Genomic DNA, 22,278 nt, shown 5'->3' with positions numbered 1-22,278 from the left:
AAAATAATGGCCGATACCGCAGGGCCAGCCCCATCCTCAGTCCTTTTTAAACCCTGGGCCCAGCCCCATCCTCACCTCATGGGTCCCACCTGTGCTGCCCCGGGCCACAGCTGGAGCCCACGCCATGGGGAACAGGGGGCCAATTACCCCAACCCTCACAAGCCAGGCACAGCCAGCAACCTGGCACAGGCATGGGCACACACCACCACCAAGCTGGCGCTGCCATGGGCAGATGCTGCCGCCAAGCTGGCACCGGCCTGGCAGACTTCACTTTACAGCCCAAAGCCGAGGTTGGCCTCTAAACAAGAAAACACGTGAAAGCATCCTTACAGGATGCCGGTCCAGTGGTGTCCACGATAGCTCTCACAGCCTCCCATGTAATAGACAGCTCCCCTGTCCGGGACCACATTTTGCATGTCCCAGGCCCTCCCCGCACCCCTGTTGAAAATCAAACAGAACAATTAAGGACTCTGCTTCATCGCCTCAGCCTCCAAAAGACGCTTCCTTCCTCTGCTAACGCTCGACACAGATATCCCCATGCCGTTCCTTGAATGCAGGCTGGCCTTGGGTGCCTGTACTGCCAAAGGAAGAGAAAAAGATCGTGCTCTTGTCACGTGCTCCATCATCCTCTTGTTCTTCAAGAAAACAGAAGAAAGCTACCATCCCCATTGCTACATAGGAGAAATTTGTGCGGGGGATGGCTGAGCCCATCCCCAGAAATGGAACACTCTGCTATGACCCTGCTTTGCCTTTTGGCGACAGCGCCCGCCATCGGTGTGCCCCAAACAGGCGAGGTCCCGTTCAGGCTGGCATCCGCCACAAAGAGGAGAGGTCCCCTGTGGGCTGAACAGAGTCAACTGAACAGAGTCTTCAGAAGAACTTAGCCGTGCATTCAGTTGACAAGTAAATCCCACCCAAGCAATGGTAGGGGGCATTCTGGCATCTAAAGGAATTCAGGAGTTAATTTAGTGTTTCCCATGGAACATTCCATAGGCTGTAAAAACAGCCTTAAAGTCTTTTTTCCTCTTGCACCAACAACGCTTCTTTTACTTCTACTTAAGGGTCCCCTACAACTACTTACTGCAGCATGTGTGGCTCCGCTATCAATAATGAAAAATAAAAAAAATCTCTTCTTTCATTCCCCAGCTTGACTGGAACCCGAGGATCGTCTGGGGAAATTTTAAGAGATTCCTCCAGCCCCCTTCAGTCCAACCCAATCTCCGGCATGACTCCAAGGGCTTCTTCTGTCTCTCTTTCCCCATTACTCAGACGGCGTGGACAATTTTTTTCCAACGGCCCTCTTGCTTACAATTTGCACGCCGATTCATTCCCAGGGGAATGTCATAACCATTTCTACTATTATTTCTACAGCCCCTTCCTCACCCACAAAATTCACCTCCTGTATTTTCTCTCCCTTTTTCCTGGTCTTCCCTCAAGGCAGCCAACAAAGCAGCTTGCAGCGTTACTCGTCCCCGCTTCTCCTTCTCTTCTATTTCCTCCCGATTATTACGTACCTTACATGCCATTGAGAAGAACCGTGAGATTGTCATGCCATCCTCGCCCTCTACCTTTTGTCATCTCTTTCTTATATCTGTTGCTGCTTGACCAATAAACGGCGTGTTAAATAACTTTGAATTGCTATCATCTTCCGGATCCAGATCTGTCCGTTTTCGAGCTACTTCACACAATCTCTCAGAGAAGGCTGACGGGGTTTCCTTATGCCCCTGCCTTACTTCAGATAGTTTAGATAAATTCTTGGGCTTTTGCACTCCGTGTTGAATCCCATACAAAATTAACTTCTGATATTCCTTTACCCTCTCTAATCCCTCACACTTGTGTTTGGATCCCACTCCGCATCCTCTTTCGGGAGGTACATATCGGTATTAGGCACCCCCCAAGCACCCCCCCCAACCCACCCGCCTTGTCGATCAGTCCCTCTCTGGCCTTCTCTAAAATTCTTCTCCTCTCCTCAGTGGGAAACAAATATTCTAGCAGAGCCTGTACATCTCCCCAGTTAGGACTAGGAGTCGTGATTAACAGTACTATACATTCCTTCTGGATTGTTTCCATAGGATCCGACTGCCTGTTTGCAGTTTAATAAATCACACGCAGTAAAAGGTACGCGTACGGACACCGGTGTTCCTTCAGGCCCTGCAGCCTGTCTGAGGGCAGCTCGAACTATCGGTTTCTCTCCCCTTCTTCTTTTAGAGATAGCACTCACAACTCCATTACCACTTGAGCTATCAGATTTGGGCTGTTTGGGGGGAGCTACCAACAGCTGAATATCCTCTTCTGAGTTTTCCCATTCAATACAACGAGGTTTTCCCTTTTTCTCTTTTAACACATATATTCCAATCCGATGTTTAGCGTCCACTAAACCACCTTTCTTCCTAATATCCCAATCGCGTCTTAACGAAAAAAACATATCCACAGAAGGCATTTCATCCCATTTTTCAGTTCCCCGACAACACAACATTAATTCCGATATAGTGTTATATTTCAAGGATCCGTTCTCAGGCCATTTCTCACCATCTTCCCATTGATATTGTGGCCACCGTTGATTACGATATCGTTTTAGCTGATTTTCAGTCATGGCATCTCCCCCAAGTTTATTGCAATGCTTCAGGATGCATCCTAGAGGAGAGCAAAGGGCTGCCTCCTGGGAAGCAGCAGCACCCGTACAGGTACCGAAAATCCCAGTATTTCTATACAAACCAGAACGAGGGACGTCTCCCTCCGTTACTCAGAACAGGACAGCGTGGAGAAACAAACAGAACTACGCTACTGCCACCTGTCTTTCCCGGTGCGTCTTATGCAGAGCCCAGAACAGAACAGAGGCCGCCTGCTTCCCGAGACATCTTGCCCCTACCCCCTTTTCTCCTAGCCCCACAAAACACCTCTTGTCAGGAACATTGCACCCTTTTGTCACTTACCGCCCGACCGCAGGAGAGGAGCTGAAGGAGTCCCCAGTCGACAGGTCGGTGCGCGCTGGAGTCCGCTCAGGCCTCTTCTCCCTGTCGGATGCGGCAAGACGAACCGGGCGAGGCTGTCAGCTCGGTCCCACCTGGGGTGTCAAAACTGTTAGCCCACAAGCGTGAGGTCGTCTACCCGGTGTGCGGGACGCCAATATACACACAGGGCAGAGGTGTTTTTATGTCACGTCTGCGCAGAGATGGGTGCTAGGCGGCAGCTCCACAAAGCTAGCACAAAGTTCGCTCCTACAGGTACAGTATTTATACAGGCTAGCTATGCATATGCATAAGTCATTACACAAAGCAGTTTTCTATTGGTCTACGTTTCTCTTATTTCAACTTCAAGCTACAGCGCGACTTTAACATGCTGCGCACGCTCAGAGGCGAGGGCTCTCTGCTTGGGCTGGTGTCTCCAGCTCGAGGGCTGTGACTTTTAGTATCATAAGGAGGATAGTTTGCGGGAGGGTGCTTCTTATCACGCTCCTACTAGTTGTTTCGGACGGTTCCCAAAACATTTCCATTAGCTTACCTATTTCTTCAGGATGTGCTTCTCTCCCAAGGACAGTAATTCTTGTTTAGACGTTCCACTTTCCAGCCTCAATCCTCCTTATCAGTTTGACGTAAGCCCTGGCCTTCCACCAGCTCCTGGGAGACGACACCGTCAGACTACAACACGACCGTTCTTTGATGCCAGTCAGTGGGTTCAGAATTAGGAACAGAAAGAACAGGACAAGCTAAACACCCACACAAGCCTCATATCCCTAAGAAATGATTAAAAAAACCCCAACGGACCCCATTTTAGATTGCGTTGGCTTAGGGGCTGCCTCCTTCAAGTGCCAGAGCGGACCGGTGGAATCAGTCACAGAACCCAGCTGCCCTCCAGGAGACAGCCCTGGTCCTCGCAAGGCAAATTTTTCAAAACATCGTGCTATTTTCCGATTTTATCAACTGCAGCGGGCTTGCCCTACCAGCACGAGTTGAGGACATTTTCCTGTGGGTTCATTTGACGCTACAGGAAGCCTTGAGCAGGTACAAGCAACCAAGCGCGAGATAGAAAGTCAGCTAAGAGACCAGCTGCCGTACAAAATGTGTTCAAGATCGTGCCTGCGGGAACGGCACAAAGCCCACGATGACTGAACAAGTATGTCGGAGGCCCTACGGCAAACAGCGCCGACGTTTCGTGAAGCTCTTTTCCTGTCAAGAAGAGGACCTTTTATGCAGTATCTCTACTGGAATTCAGGCTGCTTCCTACACATTCTGGCAAGTTAGCTTTCACAGAAACCCCGAGAACCTCAACCACCAAGCAACGTTTGTCATTCTTGCTCTCTACCTACGGGGAATTTCGGCGAATCAGAACACCACTTAAAGCAAAATTCTGGGTCTGTTTCACGCCAATCAAATAGCTAAGCCATGGACAGGGCTCTGTAGAAAGACAACGACTTGAAAAGATAAAGATAGGAGAGTACTCACTTTTCTGAAATTTCTTCCAGTCGTTCCATTGATTTAGCAGCCCAACCCAGCCGTCGAAATGCTGGTGCAACAGAGAGAGCAGTAGCATGTCCACGCCATTCCCCCCTAGCCACACAGCCTTCCGCTTTGCCCATTGCTGCCAACAGCCAGAGCATCGGCGCCGTAGCACCTTGGGAATAACGCCCCTCCCATAGCTACACACCTTTACAAAAGAACCGAGCAGGGTGTAAACAGACATTGCAATGCTTGCGGTAAGGGCTCAAACAGGGATGCCTATGTTATCACTCTGAGATTCAGCAACCACTAAAAATGTCATTTTGCTGCAGTATTACAGGAGTTCATTGACTAGTGTCAAAAACATTTTGTTGCAAATTCATTCTTTGAAGCATGACTTCCAAAGGCAAATGTTAAGTAATTCTCGTGAGCCTTTAACTGAGCGGAATGCAGGATCTGACTAAAATAATGGCCGATACCGCAGGGCCAGCCCCATCCTCAGTCCTTTTTAAACCCTGGGCCCAGCCCCATCCTCACCTCATGGGTCCCACCTGTGCTGCCCCGGGCCACAGCTGGAGCCCACGCCATGGGGAACAGGGGGCCAATTACCCCAACCCTCACAAGCCAGGCACAGCCAGCAACCTGGCACAGGCATGGGCACACACCACCACCAAGCTGGCGCTGCCATGGGCAGATGCTGCCGCCAAGCTGGCACCGGCCTGGCAGACTTCACTTTACAGCCCAAAGCCGAGGTTGGCCTCTAAACAAGAAAACACGTGAAAGCATCCTTACAGGATGCCGGTCCAGTGGTGTCCACGATAGCTCTCACAGCCTCCCATGTAATAGACAGCTCCCCTGTCCGGGACCACATTTTGCATGTCCCAGGCCCTCCCCGCACCCCTGTTGAAAATCAAACAGAACAATTAAGGACTCTGCTTCATCGCCTCAGCCTCCAAAAGACGCTTCCTTCCTCTGCTAACGCTCGACACAGATATCCCCATGCCGTTCCTTGAATGCAGGCTGGCCTTGGGTGCCTGTACTGCCAAAGGAAGAGAAAAAGATCGTGCTCTTGTCACGTGCTCCATCATCCTCTTGTTCTTCAAGAAAACAGAAGAAAGCTACCATCCCCATTGCTACATAGGAGAAATTTGTGCGGGGGATGGCTGAGCCCATCCCCAGAAATGGAACACTCTGCTATGACCCTGCTTTGCCTTTTGGCGACAGCGCCCGCCATCGGTGTGCCCCAAACAGGCGAGGTCCCGTTCAGGCTGGCATCCGCCACAAAGAGGAGAGGTCCCCTGTGGGCTGAACAGAGTCAACTGAACAGAGTCTTCAGAAGAACTTAGCCGTGCATTCAGTTGACAAGTAAATCCCACCCAAGCAATGGTAGGGGGCATTCTGGCATCTAAAGGAATTCAGGAGTTAATTTAGTGTTTCCCATGGAACATTCCATAGGCTGTAAAAACAGCCTTAAAGTCTTTTTTCCTCTTGCACCAACAACGCTTCTTTTACTTCTACTTAAGGGTCCCCTACAACTACTTACTGCAGCATGTGTGGCTCCGCTATCAATAATGAAAAATAAAAAAAATCTCTTCTTTCATTCCCCAGCTTGACTGGAACCCGAGGATCGTCTGGGGAAATTTTAAGAGATTCCTCCGGCCCCCTTCAGTCCAACCCAATCTCCGGCATGACTCCAAGGGCTTCTTCTGTCTCTCTTTCCCCATTACTCAGACGGCGTGGACAATTTTTTTCCAACGGCCCTCTTGCTTACAATTTGCACGCCGATTCATTCCCAGGGGAATGTCATAACCATTTCTACTATTATTTCTACAGCCCCTTCCTCACCCACAAAATTCACCTCCTGTATTTTCTCTCCCTTTTTCCTGGTCTTCCCTCAAGGCAGCCAACAAAGCAGCTTGCAGCGTTACTCGTCCCCGCTTCTCCTTCTCTTCTATTTCCTCCCGATTATTACGTACCTTACATGCCATTGAGAAGAACCGTGAGATTGTCATGCCATCCTCGCCCTCTACCTTTTGTCATCTCTTTCTTATATCTGTTGCTGCTTGACCAATAAACGGCGTGTTAAATAACTTTGAATTGCTATCATCTTCCGGATCCAGATCTGTCCGTTTTCGAGCTACTTCACACAATCTCTCAGAGAAGGCTGACGGGGTTTCCTTATGCCCCTGCCTTACTTCAGATAGTTTAGATAAATTCTTGGGCTTTTGCACTCCGTGTTGAATCCCATACAAAATTAACTTCTGATATTCCTTTACCCTCTCTAATCCCTCACACTTGTGTTTGGATCCCACTCCGCATCCTCTTTCGGGAGGTACATATCGGTATTAGGCACCCCCCAAGCACCCCCCCCAACCCACCCGCCTTGTCGATCAGTCCCTCTCTGGCCTTCTCTAAAATTCTTCTCCTCTCCTCAGTGGGAAACAAATATTCTAGCAGAGCCTGTACATCTCCCCAGTTAGGACTAGGAGTCGTGATTAACAGTACTATACATTCCTTCTGGATTGTTTCCATAGGATCCGACTGCCTGTTTGCAGTTTAATAAATCACACGCAGTAAAAGGTACGCGTACGGACACCGGTGTTCCTTCAGGCCCTGCAGCCTGTCTGAGGGCAGCTCGAACTATCGGTTTCTCTCCCCTTCTTCTTTTAGAGATAGCACTCACAACTCCATTACCACTTGAGCTATCAGATTTGGGCTGTTTGGGGGGAGCTACCAACAGCTGAATATCCTCTTCTGAGTTTTCCCATTCAATACAACGAGGTTTTCCCTTTTTCTCTTTTAACACATATATTCCAATCCGATGTTTAGCGTCCACTAAACCACCTTTCTTCCTAATATCCCAATCGCGTCTTAACGAAAAAAACATATCCACAGAAGGCATTTCATCCCATTTTTCAGTTCCCCGACAACACAACATTAATTCCGATATAGTGTTATATTTCAAGGATCCGTTCTCAGGCCATTTCTCACCATCTTCCCATTGATATTGTGGCCACCGTTGATTACGATATCGTTTTAGCTGATTTTCAGTCATGGCATCTCCCCCAAGTTTATTGCAATGCTTCAGGATGCATCCTAGAGGAGAGCAAAGGGCTGCCTCCTGGGAAGCAGCAGCACCCGTACAGGTACCGAAAAACCCAGTATTTCTATACAAACCAGAACGAGGGACGTCTCCCTCCGTTACTCAGAACAGGACAGCGTGGAGAAACAAACAGAACTACGCTACTGCCACCTGTCTTTCCCGGTGCGTCTTATGCAGAGCCCAGAACAGAACAGAGGCCGCCTGCTTCCCGAGACATCTTGCCCCTACCCCCTTTTCTCCTAGCCCCACAAAACACCTCTTGTCAGGAACATTGCACCCTTTTGTCACTTACCGCCCGACCGCAGGAGAGGAGCTGAAGGAGTCCCCAGTCGACAGGTCGGTGCGCGCTGGAGTCCGCTCAGGCCTCTTCTCCCTGTCGGATGCGGCAAGACGAACCGGGCGAGGCTGTCAGCTCGGTCCCACCTGGGGTGTCAAAACTGTTAGCCCACAAGCGTGAGGTCGTCTACCCGGTGTGCGGGACGCCAATATACACACAGGGCAGAGGTGTTTTTATGTCACGTCTGCGCAGAGATGGGTGCTAGGCGGCAGCTCCACAAAGCTAGCACAAAGTTCGCTCCTACAGGTACAGTATTTATACAGGCTAGCTATGCATATGCATAAGTCATTACACAAAGCAGTTTTCTATTGGTCTACATTTCTCTTATTTCAACTTCAAGCTACAGCGCGACTTTAACATGCTGCGCACGCTCAGAGGCGAGGGCTCTCTGCTTGGGCTGGTGTCTCCAGCTCGAGGGCTGTGACTTTTAGTATCATAAGGAGGATAGTTTGCGGGAGGGTGCTTCTTATCACGCTCCTACTAGTTGTTTCGGACGGTTCCCAAAACATTTCCATTAGCTTACCTATTTCTTCAGGATGTGCTTCTCTCCCAAGGACAGTAATTCTTGTTTAGACGTTCCACTTTCCAGCCTCAATCCTCCTTATCAGTTTGACGTAAGCCCTGGCCTTCCACCAGCTCCTGGGAGACGACACCGTCAGACTACAACACGACCGTTCTTTGACGCCAGTCAGTGGGTTCAGAATTAGGAACAGAAAGAACAGGACAAGCTAAACACCCACACAAGCCTCATATCCCTAAGAAATGATTAAAAAAACCCCAACGGACCCCATTTTAGATTGCGTTGGCTTAGGGGCTGCCTCCTTCAAGTGCCAGAGCGGACCGGTGGAATCAGTCACAGAACCCAGCTGCCCTCCAGGAGACAGCCCTGGTCCTCGCAAGGCAAATTTTTCAAAACATCGTGCTATTTTCCGATTTTATCAACTGCAGCGGGCTTGCCCTACCAGCACGAGTTGAGGACATTTTCCTGTGGGTTCATTTGACGCTACAGGAAGCCTTGAGCAGGTACAAGCAACCAAGCGCGAGATAGAAAGTCAGCTAAGAGACCAGCTGCCGTACAAAATGTGTTCAAGATCGTGCCTGCGGGAACGGCACAAAGCCCACGATGACTGAACAAGTATGTCGGAGGCCCTACGGCAAACAGCGCCGACGTTTCGTGAAGCTCTTTTCCTGTCAAGAAGAGGACCTTTTATGCAGTATCTCTACTGGAATTCAGGCTGCTTCCTACACATTCTGGCAAGTTAGCTTTCACAGAAACCCCGAGAACCTCAACCACCAAGCAACGTTTGTCATTCTTGCTCTCTACCTACGGGGAATTTCGGCGAATCAGAACACCACTTAAAGCAAAATTCTGGGTCTGTTTCACGCCAATCAAATAGCTAAGCCATGGACAGGGCTCTGTAGAAAGACAACGACTTGAAAAGATAAAGATAGGAGAGTACTCACTTTTCTGAAATTTCTTCCAGTCGTTCCATTGATTTAGCAGCCCAACCCAGCCGTCGAAATGCTGGTGCAACAGAGAGAGCAGTAGCATGTCCACGCCATTCCCCCCTAGCCACACAGCCTTCCGCTTTGCCCATTGCTGCCAACAGCCAGAGCATCGGCGCCGTAGCACCTTGGGAATAACGCCCCTCCCATAGCTACACACCTTTACAAAAGAACCGAGCAGGGTGTAAACAGACATTGCAATGCTTGCGGTAAGGGCTCAAACAGGGATGCCTATGTTATCACTCTGAGATTCAGCAACCACTAAAAATGTCATTTTGCTGCAGTATTACGGGAGTTCATTGACTAGTGTCAAAAACATTTTGTTGCAAATTCATTCTTTCAAGCATGACTTCCAAAGGCAAATGTTAAGTAATTCTCGTGAGCCTTTAACTGAGCGGAATGCAGGATCTGACTAAAATAATGGCCGATACCGCAGGGCCAGCCCCATCCTCAGTCCTTTTTAAACCCTGGGCCCAGCCCCATCCTCACCTCATGGGTCCCACCTGTGCTGCCCCGGGCCACAGCTGGAGCCCACGCCATGGGGAACAGGGGGCCAATTACCCCAACCCTCACAAGCCAGGCACAGCCAGCAACCTGGCACAGGCATGGGCACACACCACCACCAAGCTGGCGCTGCCATGGGCAGATGCTGCCGCCAAGCTGGCACCGGCCTGGCAGACTTCACTTTACAGCCCAAAGCCGAGGTTGGCCTCTAAACAAGAAAACACGTGAAAGCATCCTTACAGGATGCCGGTCCAGTGGTGTCCACGATAGCTCTCACAGCCTCCCATGTAATAGACAGCTCCCCTGTCCGGGACCACATTTTGCATGTCCCAGGCCCTCCCCGCACCCCTGTTGAAAATCAAACAGAACAATTAAGGACTCTGCTTCATCGCCTCAGCCTCCAAAAGACGCTTCCTTCCTCTGCTAACGCTCGACACAGATATCCCCATGCCGTTCCTTGAATGCAGGCTGGCCTTGGGTGCCTGTACTGCCAAAGGAAGAGAAAAAGATCGTGCTCTTGTCACGTGCTCCATCATCCTCTTGTTCTTCAAGAAAACAGAAGAAAGCTACCATCCCCATTGCTACATAGGAGAAATTTGTGCGGGGGATGGCTGAGCCCATCCCCAGAAATGGAACACTCTGCTATGACCCTGCTTTGCCTTTTGGCGACAGCGCCCGCCATCGGTGTGCCCCAAACAGGCGAGGTCCCGTTCAGGCTGGCATCCGCCACAAAGAGGAGAGGTCCCCTGTGGGCTGAACAGAGTCAACTGAACAGAGTCTTCAGAAGAACTTAGCCGTGCATTCAGTTGACAAGTAAATCCCACCCAAGCAATGGTAGGGGGCATTCTGGCATCTAAAGGAATTCAGGAGTTAATTTAGTGTTTCCCATGGAACATTCCATAGGCTGTAAAAACAGCCTTAAAGTCTTTTTTCCTCTTGCACCAACAACGCTTCTTTTACTTCTACTTAAGGGTCCCCTACAACTACTTACTGCAGCATGTGTGGCTCCGCTATCAATAATGAAAAATAAAAAAAATCTCTTCTTTCATTCCCCAGCTTGACTGGAACCCGAGGATCGTCTGGGGAAATTTTAAGAGATTCCTCCAGCCCCCTTCAGTCCAACCCAATCTCCGGCATGACTCCAAGGGCTTCTTCTGTCTCTCTTTCCCCATTACTCAGACGGCGTGGACAATTTTTTTCCAACGGCCCTCTTGCTTACAATTTGCACGCCGATTCATTCCCAGGGGAATGTCATAACCATTTCTACTATTATTTCTACAGCCCCTTCCTCACCCACAAAATTCACCTCCTGTATTTTCTCTCCCTTTTTCCTGGTCTTCCCTCAAGGCAGCCAACAAAGCAGCTTGCAGCGTTACTCGTCCCCGCTTCTCCTTCTCTTCTATTTCCTCCCGATTATTACGTACCTTACATGCCATTGAGAAGAACCGTGAGATTGTCATGCCATCCTCGCCCTCTACCTTTTGTCATCTCTTTCTTATATCTGTTGCTGCTTGACCAATAAACGGCGTGTTAAATAACTTTGAATTGCTATCATCTTCCGGATCCAGATCTGTCCGTTTTCGAGCTACTTCACACAATCTCTCAGAGAAGGCTGACGGGGTTTCCTTATGCCCCTGCCTTACTTCAGATAGTTTAGATAAATTCTTGGGCTTTTGCACTCCGTGTTGAATCCCATACAAAATTAACTTCTGATATTCCTTTACCCTCTCTAATCCCTCACACTTGTGTTTGGATCCCACTCCGCATCCTCTTTCGGGAGGTACATATCGGTATTAGGCACCCCCCAAGCACCCCCCCCAACCCACCCGCCTTGTCGATCAGTCCCTCTCTGGCCTTCTCTAAAATTCTTCTCCTCTCCTCAGTGGGAAACAAATATTCTAGCAGAGCCTGTACATCTCCCCAGTTAGGACTAGGAGTCGTGATTAACAGTACTATACATTCCTTCTGGATTGTTTCCATAGGATCCGACTGCCTGTTTGCAGTTTAATAAATCACACGCAGTAAAAGGTACGCGTACGGACACCGGTGTTCCTTCAGGCCCTGCAGCCTGTCTGAGGGCAGCTCGAACTATCGGTTTCTCTCCCCTTCTTCTTTTAGAGATAGCACTCACAACTCCATTACCACTTGAGCTATCAGATTTGGGCTGTTTGGGGGGAGCTACCAACAGCTGAATATCCTCTTCTGAGTTTTCCCATTCAATACAACGAGGTTTTCCCTTTTTCTCTTTTAACACATATATTCCAATCCGATGTTTAGCGTCCACTAAACCACCTTTCTTCCTAATATCCCAATCGCGTCTTAACGAAAAAAACATATCCACAGAAGGCATTTCATCCCATTTTTCAGTTCCCCGACAACACAACATTAATTCCGATATAGTGTTATATTTCAAGGATCCGTTCTCAGGCCATTTCTCACCATCTTCCCATTGATATTGTGGCCACCGTTGATTACGATATCGTTTTAGCTGATTTTCAGTCATGGCATCTCCCCCAAGTTTATTGCAATGCTTCAGGATGCATCCTAGAGGAGAGCAAAGGGCTGCCTCCTGGGAAGCAGCAGCACCCGTACAGGTACCGAAAAACCCAGTATTTCTATACAAACCAGAACGAGGGACGTCTCCCTCCGTTACTCAGAACAGGACAGCGTGGAGAAACAAACAGAACTACGCTACTGCCACCTGTCTTTCCCGGTGCGTCTTATGCAGAGCCCAGAACAGAACAGAGGCCGCCTGCTTCCCGAGACATCTTGCCCCTACCCCCTTTTCTCCTAGCCCCACAAAACACCTCTTGTCAGGAACATTGCACCCTTTTGTCACTTACCGCCCGACCGCAGGAGAGGAGCTGAAGGAGTCCCCAGTCGACAGGTCGGTGCGCGCTGGAGTCCGCTCAGGCCTCTTCTCCCTGTCGGATGCGGCAAGACGAACCGGGCGAGGCTGTCAGCTCGGTCCCACCTGGGGTGTCAAAACTGTTAGCCCACAAGCGTGAGGTCGTCTACCCGGTGTGCGGGACGCCAATATACACACAGGGCAGAGGTGTTTTTATGTCACGTCTGCGCAGAGATGGGTGCTAGGCGGCAGCTCCACAAAGCTAGCACAAAGTTCGCTCCTACAGGTACAGTATTTATACAGGCTAGCTATGCATATGCATAAGTCATTACACAAAGCAGTTTTCTATTGGTCTACATTTCTCTTATTTCAACTTCAAGCTACAGCGCGACTTTAACATGCTGCGCACGCTCAGAGGCGAGGGCTCTCTGCTTGGGCTGGTGTCTCCAGCTCGAGGGCTGTGACTTTTAGTATCATAAGGAGGATAGTTTGCGGGAGGGTGCTTCTTATCACGCTCCTACTAGTTGTTTCGGACGGTTCCCAAAACATTTCCATTAGCTTACCTATTTCTTCAGGATGTGCTTCTCTCCCAAGGACAGTAATTCTTGTTTAGACGTTCCACTTTCCAGCCTCAATCCTCCTTATCAGTTTGACGTAAGCCCTGGCCTTCCACCAGCTCCTGGGAGACGACACCGTCAGACTACAACACGACCGTTCTTTGACGCCAGTCAGTGGGTTCAGAATTAGGAACAGAAAGAACAGGACAAGCTAAACACCCACACAAGCCTCATATCCCTAAGAAATGATTAAAAAAACCCCAACGGACCCCATTTTAGATTGCGTTGGCTTAGGGGCTGCCTCCTTCAAGTGCCAGAGCGGACCGGTGGAATCAGTCACAGAACCCAGCTGCCCTCCAGGAGACAGCCCTGGTCCTCGCAAGGCAAATTTTTCAAAACATCGTGCTATTTTCCGATTTTATCAACTGCAGCGGGCTTGCCCTACCAGCACGAGTTGAGGACATTTTCCTGTGGGTTCATTTGACGCTACAGGAAGCCTTGAGCAGGTACAAGCAACCAAGCGCGAGATAGAAAGTCAGCTAAGAGACCAGCTGCCGTACAAAATGTGTTCAAGATCGTGCCTGCGGGAACGGCACAAAGCCCACGATGACTGAACAAGTATGTCGGAGGCCCTACGGCAAACAGCGCCGACGTTTCGTGAAGCTCTTTTCCTGTCAAGAAGAGGACCTTTTATGCAGTATCTCTACTGGAATTCAGGCTGCTTCCTACACATTCTGGCAAGTTAGCTTTCACAGAAACCCCGAGAACCTCAACCACCAAGCAACGTTTGTCATTCTTGCTCTCTACCTACGGGGAATTTCGGCGAATCAGAACACCACTTAAAGCAAAATTCTGGGTCTGTTTCACGCCAATCAAATAGCTAAGCCATGGACAGGGCTCTGTAGAAAGACAACGACTTGAAAAGATAAAGATAGGAGAGTACTCACTTTTCTGAAATTTCTTCCAGTCGTTCCATTGATTTAGCAGCCCAACCCAGCCGTCGAAATGCTGGTGCAACAGAGAGAGCAGTAGCATGTCCACGCCATTCCCCCCTAGCCACACAGCCTTCCGCTTTGCCCATTGCTGCCAACAGCCAGAGCATCGGCGCCGTAGCACCTTGGGAATAACGCCCCTCCCATAGCTACACACCTTTACAAAAGAACCGAGCAGGGTGTAAACAGACATTGCAATGCTTGCGGTAAGGGCTCAAACAGGGATGCCTATGTTATCACTCTGAGATTCAGCAACCACTAAAAATGTCATTTTGCTGCAGTATTACAGGAGTTCATTGACTAGTGTCAAAAACATTTTGTTGCAAATTCATTCTTTGAAGCATGACTTCCAAAGGCAAATGTTAAGTAATTCTCGTGAGCCTTTAACTGAGCGGAATGCAGGATCTGACTAAAATAATGGCCGATACCGCAGGGCCAGCCCCATCCTCAGTCCTTTTTAAACCCTGGGCCCAGCCCCATCCTCACCTCATGGGTCCCACCTGTGCTGCCCCGGGCCACAGCTGGAGCCCACGCCATGGGGAACAGGGGGCCAATTACCCCAACCCTCACAAGCCAGGCACAGCCAGCAACCTGGCACAGGCATGGGCACACACCACCACCAAGCTGGCGCTGCCATGGGCAGATGCTGCCGCCAAGCTGGCACCGGCCTGGCAGACTTCACTTTACAGCCCAAAGCCGAGGTTGGCCTCTAAACAAGAAAACACGTGAAAGCATCCTTACAGGATGCCGGTCCAGTGGTGTCCACGATAGCTCTCACAGCCTCCCATGTAATAGACAGCTCCCCTGTCCGGGACCACATTTTGCATGTCCCAGGCCCTCCCCGCACCCCTGTTGAAAATCAAACAGAACAATTAAGGACTCTGCTTCATCGCCTCAGCCTCCAAAAGACGCTTCCTTCCTCTGCTAACGCTCGACACAGATATCCCCATGCCGTTCCTTGAATGCAGGCTGGCCTTGGGTGCCTGTACTGCCAAAGGAAGAGAAAAAGATCGTGCTCTTGTCACGTGCTCCATCATCCTCTTGTTCTTCAAGAAAACAGAAGAAAGCTACCATCCCCATTGCTACATAGGAGAAATTTGTGCGGGGGATGGCTGAGCCCATCCCCAGAAATGGAACACTCTGCTATGACCCTGCTTTGCCTTTTGGCGACAGCGCCCGCCATCGGTGTGCCCCAAACAGGCGAGGTCCCGTTCAGGCTGGCATCCGCCACAAAGAGGAGAGGTCCCCTGTGGGCTGAACAGAGTCAACTGAACAGAGTCTTCAGAAGAACTTAGCCGTGCATTCAGTTGACAAGTAAATCCCACCCAAGCAATGGTAGGGGGCATTCTGGCATCTAAAGGAATTCAGGAGTTAATTTAGTGTTTCCCATGGAACATTCCATAGGCTGTAAAAACAGCCTTAAAGTCTTTTTTCCTCTTGCACCAACAACGCTTCTTTTACTTCTACTTAAGGGTCCCCTACAACTACTTACTGCAGCATGTGTGGCTCCGCTATCAATAATGAAAAATAAAAAAAATCTCTTCTTTCATTCCCCAGCTTGACTGGAACCCGAGGATCGTCTGGGGAAATTTTAAGAGATTCCTCCAGCCCCCTTCAGTCCAACCCAATCTCCGGCATGACTCCAAGGGCTTCTTCTGTCTCTCTTTCCCCATTACTCAGACGGCGTGGACAATTTTTTTCCAACGGCCCTCTTGCTTACAATTTGCACGCCGATTCATTCCCAGGGGAATGTCATAACCATTTCTACTATTATTTCTACAGCCCCTTCCTCACCCACAAAATTCACCTCCTGTATTTTCTCTCCCTTTTTCCTGGTCTTCCCTCAAGGCAGCCAACAAAGCAGCTTGCAGCGTTACTCGTCCCCGCTTCTCCTTCTCTTCTATTTCCTCCCGATTATTACGTACCTTACATGCCATTGAGAAGAACCGTGAGATTGTCATGCCATCCTCGCCCTCTACCTTTTGTCATCTCTTTCTTATATCTGTTGCTGCTTGACCAATAAACGGCGTGTTAAATAACTTTGAATTGCTATCATCTTCCGGATCCAGATCTGTCCGTTTTCGAGCTACTTCACACAATCTCTCAGAGAAGGCTGACGGGGTTTCCTTATGCCCCTGCCTTACTTCAGATAGTTTAGATAAATTCTTGGGCTTTTGCACTCCGTGTTGAATCCCATACAAAATTAACTTCTGATATTCCTTTACCCTCTCTAATCCCTCACACTTGTGTTTGGATCCCACTCCGCATCCTCTTTCGGGAGGTACATATCGGTATTAGGCACCCCCCAAGCACCCCCCCCAACCCACCCGCCTTGTCGATCAGTCCCTCTCTGGCCTTCTCTAAAATTCTTCTCCTCTCCTCAGTGGGAAACAAATATTCTAGCAGAGCCTGTACATCTCCCCAGTTAGGACTAGGAGTCGTGATTAACAGTACTATACATTCCTTCTGGATTGTTTCCATAGGATCCGACTGCCTGTTTGCAGTTTAATAAATCACACGCAGTAAAAGGTACGCGTACGGACACCGGTGTTCCTTCAGGCCCTGCAGCCTGTCTGAGGGCAGCTCGAACTATCGGTTTCTCTCCCCTTCTTCTTTTAGAGATAGCACTCACAACTCCATTACCACTTGAGCTATCAGATTTGGGCTGTTTGGGGGGAGCTACCAACAGCTGAATATCCTCTTCTGAGTTTTCCCATTCAATACAACGAGGTTTTCCCTTTTTCTCTTTTAACACATATATTCCAATCCGATGTTTAGCGTCCACTAAACCACCTTTCTTCCTAATATCCCAATCGCGTCTTAACGAAAAAAACATATCCACAGAAGGCATTTCATCCCATTTTTCAGTTCCCCGACAACACAACATTAATTCCGATATAGTGTTATATTTCAAGGATCCGTTCTCAGGCCATTTCTCACCATCTTCCCATTGATATTGTGGCCACCGTTGATTACGATATCGTTTTAGCTGATTTTCAGTCATGGCATCTCCCCCAAGTTTATTGCAATGCTTCAGGATGCATCCTAGAGGAGAGCAAAGGGCTGCCTCCTGGGAAGCAGCAGCACCCGTACAGGTACCGAAAATCCCAGTATTTCTATACAAACCAGAACGAGGGACGTCTCCCTCCGTTACTCAGAACAGGACAGCGTGGAGAAACAAACAGAACTACGCTACTGCCACCTGTCTTTCCCGGTGCGTCTTATGCAGAGCCCAGAACAGAACAGAGGCCGCCTGCTTCCCGAGACATCTTGCCCCTACCCCCTTTTCTCCTAGCCCCACAAAACACCTCTTGTCAGGAACATTGCACCCTTTTGTCACTTACCGCCCGACCGCAGGAGAGGAGCTGAAGGAGTCCCCAGTCGACAGGTCGGTGCGCGCTGGAGTCCGCTCAGGCCTCTTCTCCCTGTCGGATGCGGCAAGACGAACCGGGCGAGGCTGTCAGCTCGGTCCCACCTGGGGTGTCAAAACTGTTAGCCCACAAGCGTGAGGTCGTCTACCCGGTGTGCGGGACGCCAATATACACACAGGGCAGAGGTGTTTTTATGTCACGTCTGCGCAGAGATGGGTGCTAGGCGGCAGCTCCACAAAGCTAGCACAAAGTTCGCTCCTACAGGTACAGTATTTATACAGGCTAGCTATGCATATGCATAAGTCATTACACAAAGCAGTTTTCTATTGGTCTACGTTTCTCTTATTTCAACTTCAAGCTACAGCGCGACTTTAACATGCTGCGCACGCTCAGAGGCGAGGGCTCTCTGCTTGGGCTGGTGTCTCCAGCTCGAGGGCTGTGACTTTTAGTATCATAAGGAGGATAGTTTGCGGGAGGGTGCTTCTTATCACGCTCCTACTAGTTGTTTCGGACGGTTCCCAAAACATTTCCATTAGCTTACCTATTTCTTCAGGATGTGCTTCTCTCCCAAGGACAGTAATTCTTGTTTAGACGTTCCACTTTCCAGCCTCAATCCTCCTTATCAGTTTGACGTAAGCCCTGGCCTTCCACCAGCTCCTGGGAGACGACACCGTCAGACTACAACACGACCGTTCTTTGACGCCAGTCAGTGGGTTCAGAATTAGGAACAGAAAGAACAGGACAAGCTAAACACCCACACAAGCCTCATATCCCTAAGAAATGATTAAAAAAACCCCAACGGACCCCATTTTAGATTGCGTTGGCTTAGGGGCTGCCTCCTTCAAGTGCCAGAGCGGACCGGTGGAATCAGTCACAGAACCCAGCTGCCCTCCAGGAGACAGCCCTGGTCCTCGCAAGGCAAATTTTTCAAAACATCGTGCTATTTTCCGATTTTATCAACTGCAGCGGGCTTGCCCTACCAGCACGAGTTGAGGACATTTTCCTGTGGGTTCATTTGACGCTACAGGAAGCCTTGAGCAGGTACAAGCAACCAAGCGCGAGATAGAAAGTCAGCTAAGAGACCAGCTGCCGTACAAAATGTGTTCAAGATCGTGCCTGCGGGAACGGCACAAAGCCCACGATGACTGAACAAGTATGTCGGAGGCCCTACGGCAAACAGCGCCGACGTTTCGTGAAGCTCTTTTCCTGTCAAGAAGAGGACCTTTTATGCAGTATCTCTACTGGAATTCAGGCTGCTTCCTACACATTCTGGCAAGTTAGCTTTCACAGAAACCCCGAGAACCTCAACCACCAAGCAACGTTTGTCATTCTTGCTCTCTACCTACGGGGAATTTCGGCGAATCAGAACACCACTTAAAGCAAAATTCTGGGTCTGTTTCACGCCAATCAAATAGCTAAGCCATGGACAGGGCTCTGTAGAAAGACAACGACTTGAAAAGATAAAGATAGGAGAGTACTCACTTTTCTGAAATTTCTTCCAGTCGTTCCATTGATTTAGCAGCCCAACCCAGCCGTCGAAATGCTGGTGCAACAGAGAGAGCAGTAGCATGTCCACGCCATTCCCCCCTAGCCACACAGCCTTCCGCTTTGCCCATTGCTGCCAACAGCCAGAGCATCGGCGCCGTAGCACCTTGGGAATAACGCCCCTCCCATAGCTACACACCTTTACAAAAGAACCGAGCAGGGTGGAAACAGACATTGCAATGCTTGCGGTAAGGGCTCAAACAGGGATGCCTATGTTATCACTCTGAGATTCAGCAACCACTAAAAATGTCATTTTGCTGCAGTATTACGGGAGTTCATTGACTAGTGTCAAAAACATTTTGTTGCAAATTCATTCTTTCAAGCATGACTTCCAAAGGCAAATGTTAAGTAATTCTCGTGAGCCTTTAACTGAGCGGAATGCAGGATCTGACTAAAATAATGGCCGATACCGCAGGGCCAGCCCCATCCTCAGTCCTTTTTAAACCCTGGGCCCAGCCCCATCCTCACCTCATGGGTCCCACCTGTGCTGCCCCGGGCCACAGCTGGAGCCCACGCCATGGGGAACAGGGGGCCAATTACCCCAACCCTCACAAGCCAGGCACAGCCAGCAACCTGGCACAGGCATGGGCACACACCACCACCAAGCTGGTGCTGCCACGGGCAGATGCTGCCGCCAAGCTGGCACCGGCCTGGCAGACTTCAGTTTACAGCCCAAAGCCGAGGTTGGCCTCTAAACAAGAAAACACGTGAAAGCATCCTTACAGGATGCCGGTCCAGTGGTGTCCACGATAGCTCTCACAGCCTCCCATGTAATAGACAGCTCCCCTGTCCGGGACCACATTTTGCATGTCCCAGGCCCTCCCCGCACCCCTGTTGAAAATCAAACAGAACAATTAAGGACTCTGCTTCATCGCCTCAGCCTCCAAAAGACGCTTCCTTCCTCTGCTAACGCTCGACACAGATATCCCCATGCCGTTCCTTGAATGCAGGCTGGCCTTGGGTGCCTGTACTGCCAAAGGAAGAGAAAAAGATCGTGCTCTTGTCACGTGCTCCATCATCCTCTTGTTCTTCAAGAAAACAGAAGAAAGCTACCATCCCCATTGCTACATAGGAGAAATTTGTGCGGGGGATGGCTGAGCCCATCCCCAGAAATGGAACACTCTGCTATGACCCTGCTTTGCCTTTTGGCGACAGCGCCCGCCATCGGTGTGCCCCAAACAGGCGAGGTCCCGTTCAGGCTGGCATCCGCCACAAAGAGGAGAGGTCCCCTGTGGGCTGAACAGAGTCAACTGAACAGAGTCTTCAGAAGAACTTAGCCGTGCATTCAGTTGACAAGTAAATCCCACCCAAGCAATGGTAGGGGGCATTCTGGCATCTAAAGGAATTCAGGAGTTAATTTAGTGTTTCCCATGGAACATTCCATAGGCTGTAAAAACAGCCTTAAAGTCTTTTTTCCTCTTGCACCAACAACGCTTCTTTTACTTCTACTTAAGGGTCCCCTACAACTACTTACTGCAGCATGTGTGGCTCCGCTATCAATAATGAAAAATAAAAAAAATCTCTTCTTTCATTCCCCAGCTTGACTGGAACCCGAGGATCGTCTGGGGAAATTTTAAGAGATTCCTCCGGCCCCCTTCAGTCCAACCCAATCTCCGGCATGACTCCAAGGGCTTCTTCTGTCTCTCTTTCCCCATTACTCAGACGGCGTGGACAATTTTTTTCCAACGGCCCTCTTGCTTACAATTTGCACGCCGATTCATTCCCAGGGGAATGTCATAACCATTTCTACTATTATTTCTACAGCCCCTTCCTCACCCACAAAATTCACCTCCTGTATTTTCTCTCCCTTTTTCCTGGTCTTCCCTCAAGGCAGCCAACAAAGCAGCTTGCAGCGTTACTCGTCCCCGCTTCTCCTTCTCTTCTATTTCCTCCCGATTATTACGTACCTTACATGCCATTGAGAAGAACCGTGAGATTGTCATGCCATCCTCGCCCTCTACCTTTTGTCATCTCTTTCTTATATCTGTTGCTGCTTGACCAATAAACGGCGTGTTAAATAACTTTGAATTGCTATCATCTTCCGGATCCAGATCTGTCCGTTTTCGAGCTACTTCACACAATCTCTCAGAGAAGGCTGACGGGGTTTCCTTATGCCCCTGCCTTACTTCAGATAGTTTAGATAAATTCTTGGGCTTTTGCACTCCGTGTTGAATCCCATACAAAATTAACTTCTGATATTCCTTTACCCTCTCTAATCCCTCACACTTGTGTTTGGATCCCACTCCGCATCCTCTTTCGGGAGGTACATATCGGTATTAGGCACCCCCCAAGCACCCCCCCCAACCCACCCGCCTTGTCGATCAGTCCCTCTCTGGCCTTCTCTAAAATTCTTCTCCTCTCCTCAGTGGGAAACAAATATTCTAGCAGAGCCTGTACATCTCCCCAGTTAGGACTAGGAGTCGTGATTAACAGTACTATACATTCCTTCTGGATTGTTTCCATAGGATCCGACTGCCTGTTTGCAGTTTAATAAATCACACGCAGTAAAAGGTACGCGTACGGACACCGGTGTTCCTTCAGGCCCTGCAGCCTGTCTGAGGGCAGCTCGAACTATCGGTTTCTCTCCCCTTCTTCTTTTAGAGATAGCACTCACAACTCCATTACCACTTGAGCTATCAGATTTGGGCTGTTTGGGGGGAGCTACCAACAGCTGAATATCCTCTTCTGAGTTTTCCCATTCAATACAACGAGGTTTTCCCTTTTTCTCTTTTAACACATATATTCCAATCCGATGTTTAGCGTCCACTAAACCACCTTTCTTCCTAATATCCCAATCGCGTCTTAACGAAAAAAACATATCCACAGAAGGCATTTCATCCCATTTTTCAGTTCCCCGACAACACAACATTAATTCCGATATAGTGTTATATTTCAAGGATCCGTTCTCAGGCCATTTCTCACCATCTTCCCATTGATATTGTGGCCACCGTTGATTACGATATCGTTTTAGCTGATTTTCAGTCATGGCATCTCCCCCAAGTTTATTGCAATGCTTCAGGATGCATCCTAGAGGAGAGCAAAGGGCTGCCTCCTGGGAAGCAGCAGCACCCGTACAGGT

This window comes from Mycteria americana, chromosome 10, assembly GCF_035582795.1.
Source record: "Mycteria americana isolate JAX WOST 10 ecotype Jacksonville Zoo and Gardens chromosome 10, USCA_MyAme_1.0, whole genome shotgun sequence".
In the NCBI taxonomy this organism is placed as follows: domain Eukaryota; kingdom Metazoa; phylum Chordata; class Aves; order Ciconiiformes; family Ciconiidae; genus Mycteria; species Mycteria americana.
Note: the sequence above shows the minus strand (reverse complement) of the source record.